Genomic DNA, 9,168 nt, shown 5'->3' on the forward strand with positions numbered 1-9,168 from the left:
AGCCCATAACCTTGAGGGTGCTTCTCTGTTCATTGTTGGTTCCCTTGGCCCTGTCCACGGCTCTTTAAAGAATGTCTTCATTGAACGCTTGAGTGTGCTATTTGTTTGCTGCTCTGAAAGAGATCCCTGCTCTGACCTTCCTAGCTGTGTGAACTTGGACAAGGCACTTAACCTGAGCCTTGGTTTCCTCACCTCTAAAGTGGGAATAATATTCAAACCTGTTTTATTTCCTTCCCCGTGCTGCTGAAAGCTCTTTGTAAACCAGAAAGGCCCATAGCGATGGCTGAATCCTTACGTTTCTTTGTGTGTTGCAGGGTGCCATTGGAGAACGGCTGTGTCTACGTTATTCTCTGGATCTGGATCTGAACTGAACCTAGTACCATGTGCCAATACATGCTGAATAAATGCTTCTTGATATTGCTGATGATGGTCTTGCATTCATTCTGGCTGGATATCGAGCTGCTTCCTGGAATACAATTCACCCAGGGCTAGTTTCTTGGGGTCCTTTTGGTTTGGCCTCCAGCTGAGTCCTGACATCACAGACTTCTTCATCACTGGTCTTCTTGAGATATTTTAAGATGACTGTGTCAGCTGGGGTCAACTTCCGCTCGGCTATCGCTCGTGCTGTCAGGAGGAAAGAGGTTTCAGCTGTCCAGCGGGAGCCCATCAGTCACTCCCGACAGCCCTTAATCAGACAAAGGAGCCCTCACCATGGCGTTTCAGAGAGGGAAAGACTGTATTATTGTTCATGCTCAACAAATAATTTTCGACAGGAGATTTAAGCCTGTAAATAAGATCCCTTGTATCTTCCAAGCATTTACATCCCTAAGGTAGCGGACATCCTTCTTCTCAGGTTTGAGGTCTCCCACCTTTTTTTCTGGCATAACTCTCTCCTTTCCCAAAGATATTTTCTTTCATTCATTCATTCATTCATTCATTCATTCATTCATTCATAAATACTTGTTGGGCCACTTTGATATGCCTGGCCTCTGCCAGGTGCTAGGGACGCAGTACCCTGAGAAACCCATGCTCTTATAGAAGTGACAGGCTTATGAACAAATAATTCCAATGTCACATGAGAAGCACTTGAGCTAAGGTGGGTACAAAGAGTGGGGGAGCCCAGAAGGAGTGACCAACTCTCTCCCAGGGAAAGCTGGGGGCAAAGGCTTCACAAGGAGGAGACTCTGCTGGGCTCTAAGGCCTTCAGCAGGTGGACGAGGCGAATGAGGGCATTCCAGGATGAGACACCAGCAAGTGCAAAGTCACAGAAGTGGGAAAGAACATTCGGGAATTTTGAGTGGTTTAGCGGGTGGAGAGTGGGAGAATTTGAGGCTGGCAGGGTAGGGCTAGATCACAAAGCACTGAGAACTTGGGAGAGAACAAGCTCCACAAAGATAAGCATCTTGACTGCCTTGCTCACCACTGTCTGCCCTCCTCACCACTGTCTGCCCTACACCTAGGACAGTGTCTGGACATGGTAGACATTCAATAAATATTCATTGAGTAAGTGAAGGAATCATGAGTGCCTGGCAGGGAGGCCGGTGCTGAATCAATCCCTCTGTCACCCACCTTGATTTCATTGTTTTCCAGCATAAACATTCTTCAAATTCCCATCAGCCTTTCAATAAAATTCATATTCTCTGCTGCTATTCAAGGTTTTACTTAATCTATAGTATCTCCCACCACCTTCTCCAACTGCATGTTCTGAGTCAGAAATTGGCAAATTACAGACAGTGGCCAAATCTGGCCCACCATTTGCTTCTGTAAATACAGTAGTCCCCCCTTATCCACAGTTTCAATTTTTGCGGTTCTAGTTACCTGTGGTGCAGTACAGTAAGGTATTTTGAGAGAGAGAGAGACCACATTTAAGTAAGTTTTATGACAGTGGAGTGTGGTAATTATTCTACTTTGTTATGAGTTGTTAACCACTTACTGTACCTAATTTATAAATTAAACTTTATCATAGGTATCTATGTATAGGAAAAAACGTAGCATGCAAAGGGTTTGGTACCATCCATGGCTTCAGCATCCACTGGAGGTCTTGGAACTTATCCCCTGTGGATAAAGGGGAACAACTGTAATTTTTATTGGAATACAGTCAAGCCCACTTTTAATAAGCATATTGTCTATTGCTGCTTTTGTTCTATAAGGCAGAGCTGAGTAATTGCAACAGAGACCATATGGCCCACAAAGCTGAAAATATTTACTACCTGGCCCGTAATGGAAAAAGTTTCCCAACCCTTGTGCTAAGTCTTTGGACAGAGCACTTAACATAGTAGATGCTCAATCCATACAGTATTCAACATGTAGTTGTTGAATGAACGCATAAACAAGTGTGTGAATGACAAGTTAAATGAGTGAATGGAGCCCAAGTCTCACCTGGACACATTCCCCTTGTTTTCTGGCTCACACCTTGCCCTACATGCTGTTATCATCTCTGAGGCCTGGGCAAAGCACTGCCTGGTGATCTTTCAACAAGACAGAGCAGAGGACAGGGCTGGACACCCTCCATCCCCACCCCCAGCCCACACACAGGGCCAAGCAAGGTAGACCCCAGCAAGCTTGGGCCCTGGGAACAGAGGTAGGTCTGAGACCGCAGAGCTAAAGCAACCCACGGGCCCAGCTGTATGTGGATATGTACGGGACTCCAAATGCGGCCTTGCCAAGGCTGGCAGAGGCGACTCGCCCAGCCTTGGGTATTAGTCAGGATACATACAGGTAGAGTCTGACAGAAAACCCAAGCAGAAGGGGTTTGAACAATCAGGAAAATGGATCGTCTCCCAAGGAGAAGCCCTGGGTGGCCTTGGTTAGTTCAGTGCCTCTCCACCCCATATCCTCCACATCTGGCTGGTCATCTAATGCTAGATTCCTCGAGGTGCCCAAATGGTTCCTGCAGTTCCAGATCCTACATGCTGACAACACTTAGAGGTGGAAGAGGGGCAGGGACAGATGCTTCTTGGGCTTATTTTTAAGAAAGTAGAAAACTTTACTGGAAACTCCACCACCATATTTATCTCCATGTCTCATTGGCAAGAGGTAAATGACCCATTTTGAAAACCATTACTGGCGAGGAGAAAGGAATCATTGTGATTAACACAGATTAATCAAGATTTACTCCCTGAAGCAGGGGAGGGACAGAGTCTTAGCTCTGGAGACAGGAAAATGTGAGTTCCAATTCTGACTCTACCACTTTGTAGCTTAATGTGAATCACTGAATAGCTTGATGTGAATCATTTAATCAGGTAATGATATAATCGAGTCTCAGTTTCTCATCTGTAAAATGGGCTCAGTGATAATGTCTGGCCCATAGACATGGTGTGCAATAATTTAAAGCAAATAAGCCTGGCAACATAACAAGACGGCATCTCTACAAATAAGACATAAAAACGTTAGCTGGAAGCCAGGTGCAGTGGCTCACACCTGCAATCTCAGCACTTTGGAAGGTTGAGGTGGGAGTCCAAAACCAGCCTGGGCAAACTGGGTAGGGTGCTGGGAGTTCAGTCCCAGCACTTTGGAAGGCTTGAGCCTAGGAATTCAGGACCAGCCTGGGCAACATAGAGGGACTGATCTCATTTCTACAAAAAATGAAAAAATTAGCCATGTGTGGTGGTGTGCACCTGTAGTCCTGGTTACTTGGGAGGCTAAGGTAGGTAGGTCTCTTGAACCCAGGAGGTTGAGGCTGCAGTGAGCTATGATTGCACCACTGCACTCCAGCCTGGGAGACAGAAAGATACTCTGTCTCAGATAAATAAAAAAGCATCTAGTACAGTTTCTGATACACTTAGCAAATATTCTTTTCTTTTCTTTCTCCCTTCCCTTGATCTGCACACTAACCATGCCCCACTGGCTCCTTCCTAGCTGTCTTTTCTGCTTTAAGCCTTCTTTTTCATGTCTGATGTTTATTAAAAAAATTTTTTTTAAACCTAAATGCAGGAATTTACATTTATCCCTTTTACATGTTTTCAGCCTATTATTTCAACCTGTCAAGATGCTTTTGAATCTTGATTCTGCCATCCTTTCTGTTAACAATCCCTCTGGCTTTGTGTCAACTGCAAATTTGATAAGCACATCTTCCATTTGACTTCAGGCAAGTTGCTGAGAAAAGGGTTGAGGTGGACAAGGTCAAGGGCTGAGCCTTGGGGTATTGTTGGAGATGCCTGCTGAGCTGACATCGTGGCCCCACCTGCTTCCCCAGCACCTGAACCATTAGGTAGGCAACACTTCACCTTCTAATTCAGGGACCAAGCGGCTTTGACACTCGAATGGCCACACTGTGCCTTTTGCCAAAGGCACCCACTCATCCCTCCTCTCTTAGTTGTCCCTCCAGGATGGGAATCCAGTTGGGCACAGCTTAGCCTTGGTGAACTCATGCTGGCCTCTAGAGATTGTTGCTTTCCCTTCTGTAAGTCCTCATGCTTAGAAATTTACCAGAGATTGTTATCAAACTTGCCAGCCTGTTGTTACTGGGATTTAATGTTTTGTTTTCTTTTAAAAATCAGAGTATGGGCTGTCAATAATTCAGCATCTCTTCACTTGCTATCATCCCTCAAAGATGCCTGCCTGCCAGACGTTCTGTACTTGCTCCTGAGCTTCTTGCCCTGGGACCTTGTGTCTGGAGAATTGAACTCAGAAGTCCAGAGTTTCTTGGGCTTTACATGTGTTGAGTCCAATTCCCTTCCCTTCCCTCCCCTTCCTTCTTCCTTTCTGCCCTTTCTGCCTTTCTCTCTCTCTCCCTCCTTTCCTTTCTCCTTCTTTCTCTCCTGAAATAAAACTTTTGAGATTTTTTTCCCCAATATAACACAATAAAGACATATTCTTTGTAGAAAATTTAGGAAATATCTACCTCTGAGACATTACCTGATTTACAATTTAGTGTACCCTCCACCTATTTTCTACGTGTAGTCTGTGTTAGACTGTTGAGACATATGATAATACAATTTAAATATATCTTATAAAGATTTTCAAAATATTTTATACTACAGTTTTTCTCACACAAAGGTAATAAAATAAAAAGTAGTACATGCTCATAATAGAATGTGAACTGTCTAAGCAAATTTACATCCTGTTATTTAATAATTTATGTATGTTTGTATTTATTTGAGATGGAGTCTCGCTCTGTCACTTAGGCTGGAGTGTAGTGACACCATCTTGGCTCACTGTAACCTCCACCTCCCAGGTTCAAGTGATTCTCCTGCTTCAGCCTCTTGAGTAGCTGGGATTACAGGTGTGCACCAACATGCCTGGCTAATTTTTTTTTTTTTTAAATTTTTAGTAGAGCTGGGGGTTTGCCATGTTGGCCAGGCTGGTCTTGAACTCCTGACCCTCAGGTGATCTGCCTACCTCATTCTCCCAAAGTTGCTGGGATTCCAGGCGTGAGCCATCATGCCTGGCCTATTTATTTATTTATTTATTTATGTATTTTTTGAGATGGAGTCTTGCTCTGTCACCCAGGCTGGAGTGCAGTGGCACGATCTCGGCTCACTGCAAGCTCTGCCTCCTGGGTTCACGTCATTCTCCTGCCTCAGCCTCCCCAGCAGCTGGGACTACAGGTGCATGCCGCCACAATTTTTTTGTATTTTTAGTAGAGATGGGGTTCCACCGTGTCAGCCAGGATGGTCTCAATCTCCTGACCTCGTGGTCCCCCTGCTTCGGCCTCCCAAAGTGCTGGGATTACAGGCGGGAGCCACCACACTCAGCCTTTATTTATTTTTTACTTAACATGCCAGCATGCAGTTTCCAAGCTCTTACGGAGTCTGGAGGCGTTTTGATGGCTTTGTGAGAGTCTGTAGACTGGACGTTCCGCAGATTGTTTAAATTGTCTCTTGTTTGGGGCCCTCCTTTTGTTTCCGGTTTTTCATTAAACAACACTGTCATAATTTGTGCATGCCTTTTTTCTCTACTGAAGGTCCCTTTCTTTAGACAGAATTCCAGGAATGGATCAATTCTCTCTTAACTGTGTTTGATTGACACTTTTGGGTTTGAAGACCCTCCTCTGTGACAGAGACACTTGGAGCTCAGTGAAGAGGTGAGGTGTTTCTGCTTCCTCCCTACCACCCCGTCCCATGCCACCATCCGCTCCAGCTGGCAGATTCTTCTTGCTCCCAAGACAGATCAGAAGCCCTTTGGGTTGTGAACAACATGGCTATTGTGTGTTTTTTCAATCTCTCCTGACTTGAGTCTGGGTTCACCCTCTTCTGATGATTTTTCTCTTCCACGAAGACTTGTTTAACTAGTTCTTGTGAAGGCAGACTCTATTCTTTTCCACTTCATTCCCAAAACTCTTTTGTCAAAGAAAATAAAGATCTCGCCAAGGGTTTCCAGAGGAAGCTTGGGAGATGAAAAATAACTGAAGGCCTCTCTGGCTCCTGTCTCCTTTCTTAACGATTTTATCACCGTAGGGTAAGTTTAGGCCTTTCTGCCATTCCTTTGACACTGACACCTCTGATACCTTAGCTAGGGTCCAGCCACTGCCATCTTCATCAAGAAAAGGCTAAAATTATTTGCTCCGTAGCTTCTGGGTAGAATCAGAGGACTGTGAAGGGTGGTGGGGAGAACCCTCCTGGGTGAGCTGACCCAGACCACCTTGATGATGGTGAAGATGTGAACTTAGCTCATCTGTGTGGACAGGTATGGAGCAAGAGTTTTGTCCATAGGCTGGGGCAACCTGTCCCCAGTGAACGGGGCTCCCCTGATGCTAAGCACCACGGGGATGATGTCTGTGCTATCCACTAAGTTTTACGTTCTTCCTGCCAGACTCTTCTTCCTCTAACAGCACCTACCATTGGGTTTGTCCTTCTAGCACCAGGCACCTCACAGGCCAGGTCTAGTTCTACCATACCACATAGTCTGTGTTGTGCTTCTATGAGCTGTGCCAGGCATAAAGGCTCCAAGAAAAGGCACCTCCTAGACTGTCACTTTTAAGGAGTAATGAGGGAATTGAATGGGAAGAAGGGGTTTGGGGGCCCTTGAGTAAATGATCTGGAAAACTAGGGAGCCATCCAGTTCCCAGAATATAGGTCAACTGTTGGTTGGCAAAGACGGGACTCACCACATGCCCCTGTCTAAGGCAGTTTGGCATGGTGGGAGAAGACTCCCAAGAGGGGGTTAGAACGCCCGGTTCCTGAGCTTAGTAGCTGTGTAATTTTAGGCAAGTCACTTATTCTCTCTGACCTTCAAAAAAAGAGAGAACTTGACCTAGATAGGTGGTTCTCAGTGTTTAGAGTTTCAAGACTCTGGTGATGACTTATTCTGTTTTTATTATTCATTGCTTGAGAAGAAATGTCTGTGACTTTGGGAATGCTGCAGGTGTAAGCTTTGCTGGAAGGCATCCCTCATGCTGGTATCCTAGAGGTGTCTGAAGCAAGGTTCAGGGTCTGCAAGAACTCCAGGAAGGCTCTCTTCTCCTGCTTCCCCTTCTATTCTCCTCCAAAGACTATAAGTAAAAGGGGACAAGGGACTGGGGGGAAGGGAGATAGGGGATGAAGGGATAGGGGAGGATGGGGTAGGGAGATGAGAGGATGAAAGAATGAGGGATGAGGGGAAGGGAATAAGGAGCTGGAGGATGGGATTAGGGGATGAGGAGCATGGCTATGTAAGAGATAAGATGGTGTTGCCTGTCCTCTTTATCATCTTCCTTTTCTCATGTCCTTGCTTCATGGGATACGCTATTTTTGATATAATCCTTCAAAGCAATGCTATGCAAGGTGGCCAGAAAGGTTGTTGTCTTGTAGCTGTTCCCCTTTAAGGAGAGAGGGTCCACTAGCACCCATACCCACCACTCCCACCCCAGATGGGAATCAGGAGAATATCTCCCCAGTCTCAAACTCCAGGAGAAAATCTCAAAGACCAGATGGAGCTGGTTTCCTAGGGGCAGGAAGAAAGGAGAAAGGAAAAGGAGAAGTAGAAGAAACTCTCAGGCCCCCACCCGAGGCTGCCCATCACCCAGCCTGATGGCTCCTCCATATGCCAGGGCTCAGAAGACACTGCAGAGTCCCTGCTGAAGTCTGTCCACGTGCTGACAGATCAGGCACCAACAAGGCTGCGGCAGCCAGGAAGCACACAGACAGCCCAGATAGGCCTCCAGACAGGGCAGAGGGGCAGCAATTCCTTGGAAAATGGAGAAGCAGGGAAGGCAAACAAGTCTTGGTGGGGTTGTAGTGTAAAGAAAAGACAGGTAGAGGGGCAGATAAAAGGGAAGTAGGGGACACAGACAGGGGTCCTTAGTAGAACCTGGGCAGAAAACTCCCAACCATGAGGACTGCCAACCCATGAGCAGGGGTGGATGGGCAGCCATGCGTCCTGCCTGGATTCTAACCTGGGCTCCTGGAGTCGCCCTCTTCTCAACTTCAGGCATATCCATCCATTCTCTGAGCCTCAGTTTCCTCACCTGTGCAATGAGGAGGGGCAGAGATGCGGAGGTAGAGTCACCAGTCTGCAAAGCTCCCTTTGGCTCCATCTCAGATTCTCCCATGCCTGGTGGCCCCGTCTCTGTGTGGCCCCTGGGGGAGGCCCCCAGCCCCAGCAGGCTTGCAGCAGCCTAGGGACTAGCGCCCCATTTCCTAGATGTAACTACCCATTACATGGAGCCAATCTCTACCAAGCTGGGGCTCTGGCAGCTTTATTATAAGTTTATTACATGCTAATTCAAGCAAATAAATTTGCCCCAGCTGTGAAGCAGAGGAGATTAATAACCTCAAAGATTACTTTGCTGCTTTGATGAGTTTCTTGAGCAGAGTATATTTAGGAAGAGCAACTAGATTAGTCAAAACCCCCTTTAATTATTAGTGACACTGTGCAAACGACTCTATATGACTGGAATACCAACTACTTAACTCCCTGACCTTCGTATTCAAATAAACACATTTTATTATAGCAACATGCCTTCTGAGTCCACACACCATGGCAACTGCCGGCCTGAGGACCTGGCAATGGGACAGCTGGCATGTGGACTCCATTAAGGGTTGGATGATGGCCTTGAAGGTGTATGTCCCGCTTGCCCTGTCTTCATCCCTGGACTGGCTCAGGGCCAGAGGATGCTCTGGATGTCCTGGAGCTAGAAGAATCAATTCTCAAATGAGGGGAAATGACTTGCCTAAAGTCATGCAGTGAATCAGCCATATGGCCTCTATGGCTCTGCCACCTGGATCTTCCACTCCAAAATCAGTTTTG

Source organism: Chlorocebus sabaeus, chromosome 16 (assembly GCF_047675955.1).
Source record: "Chlorocebus sabaeus isolate Y175 chromosome 16, mChlSab1.0.hap1, whole genome shotgun sequence".
Lineage (NCBI taxonomy): Eukaryota > Metazoa > Chordata > Mammalia > Primates > Cercopithecidae > Chlorocebus > Chlorocebus sabaeus.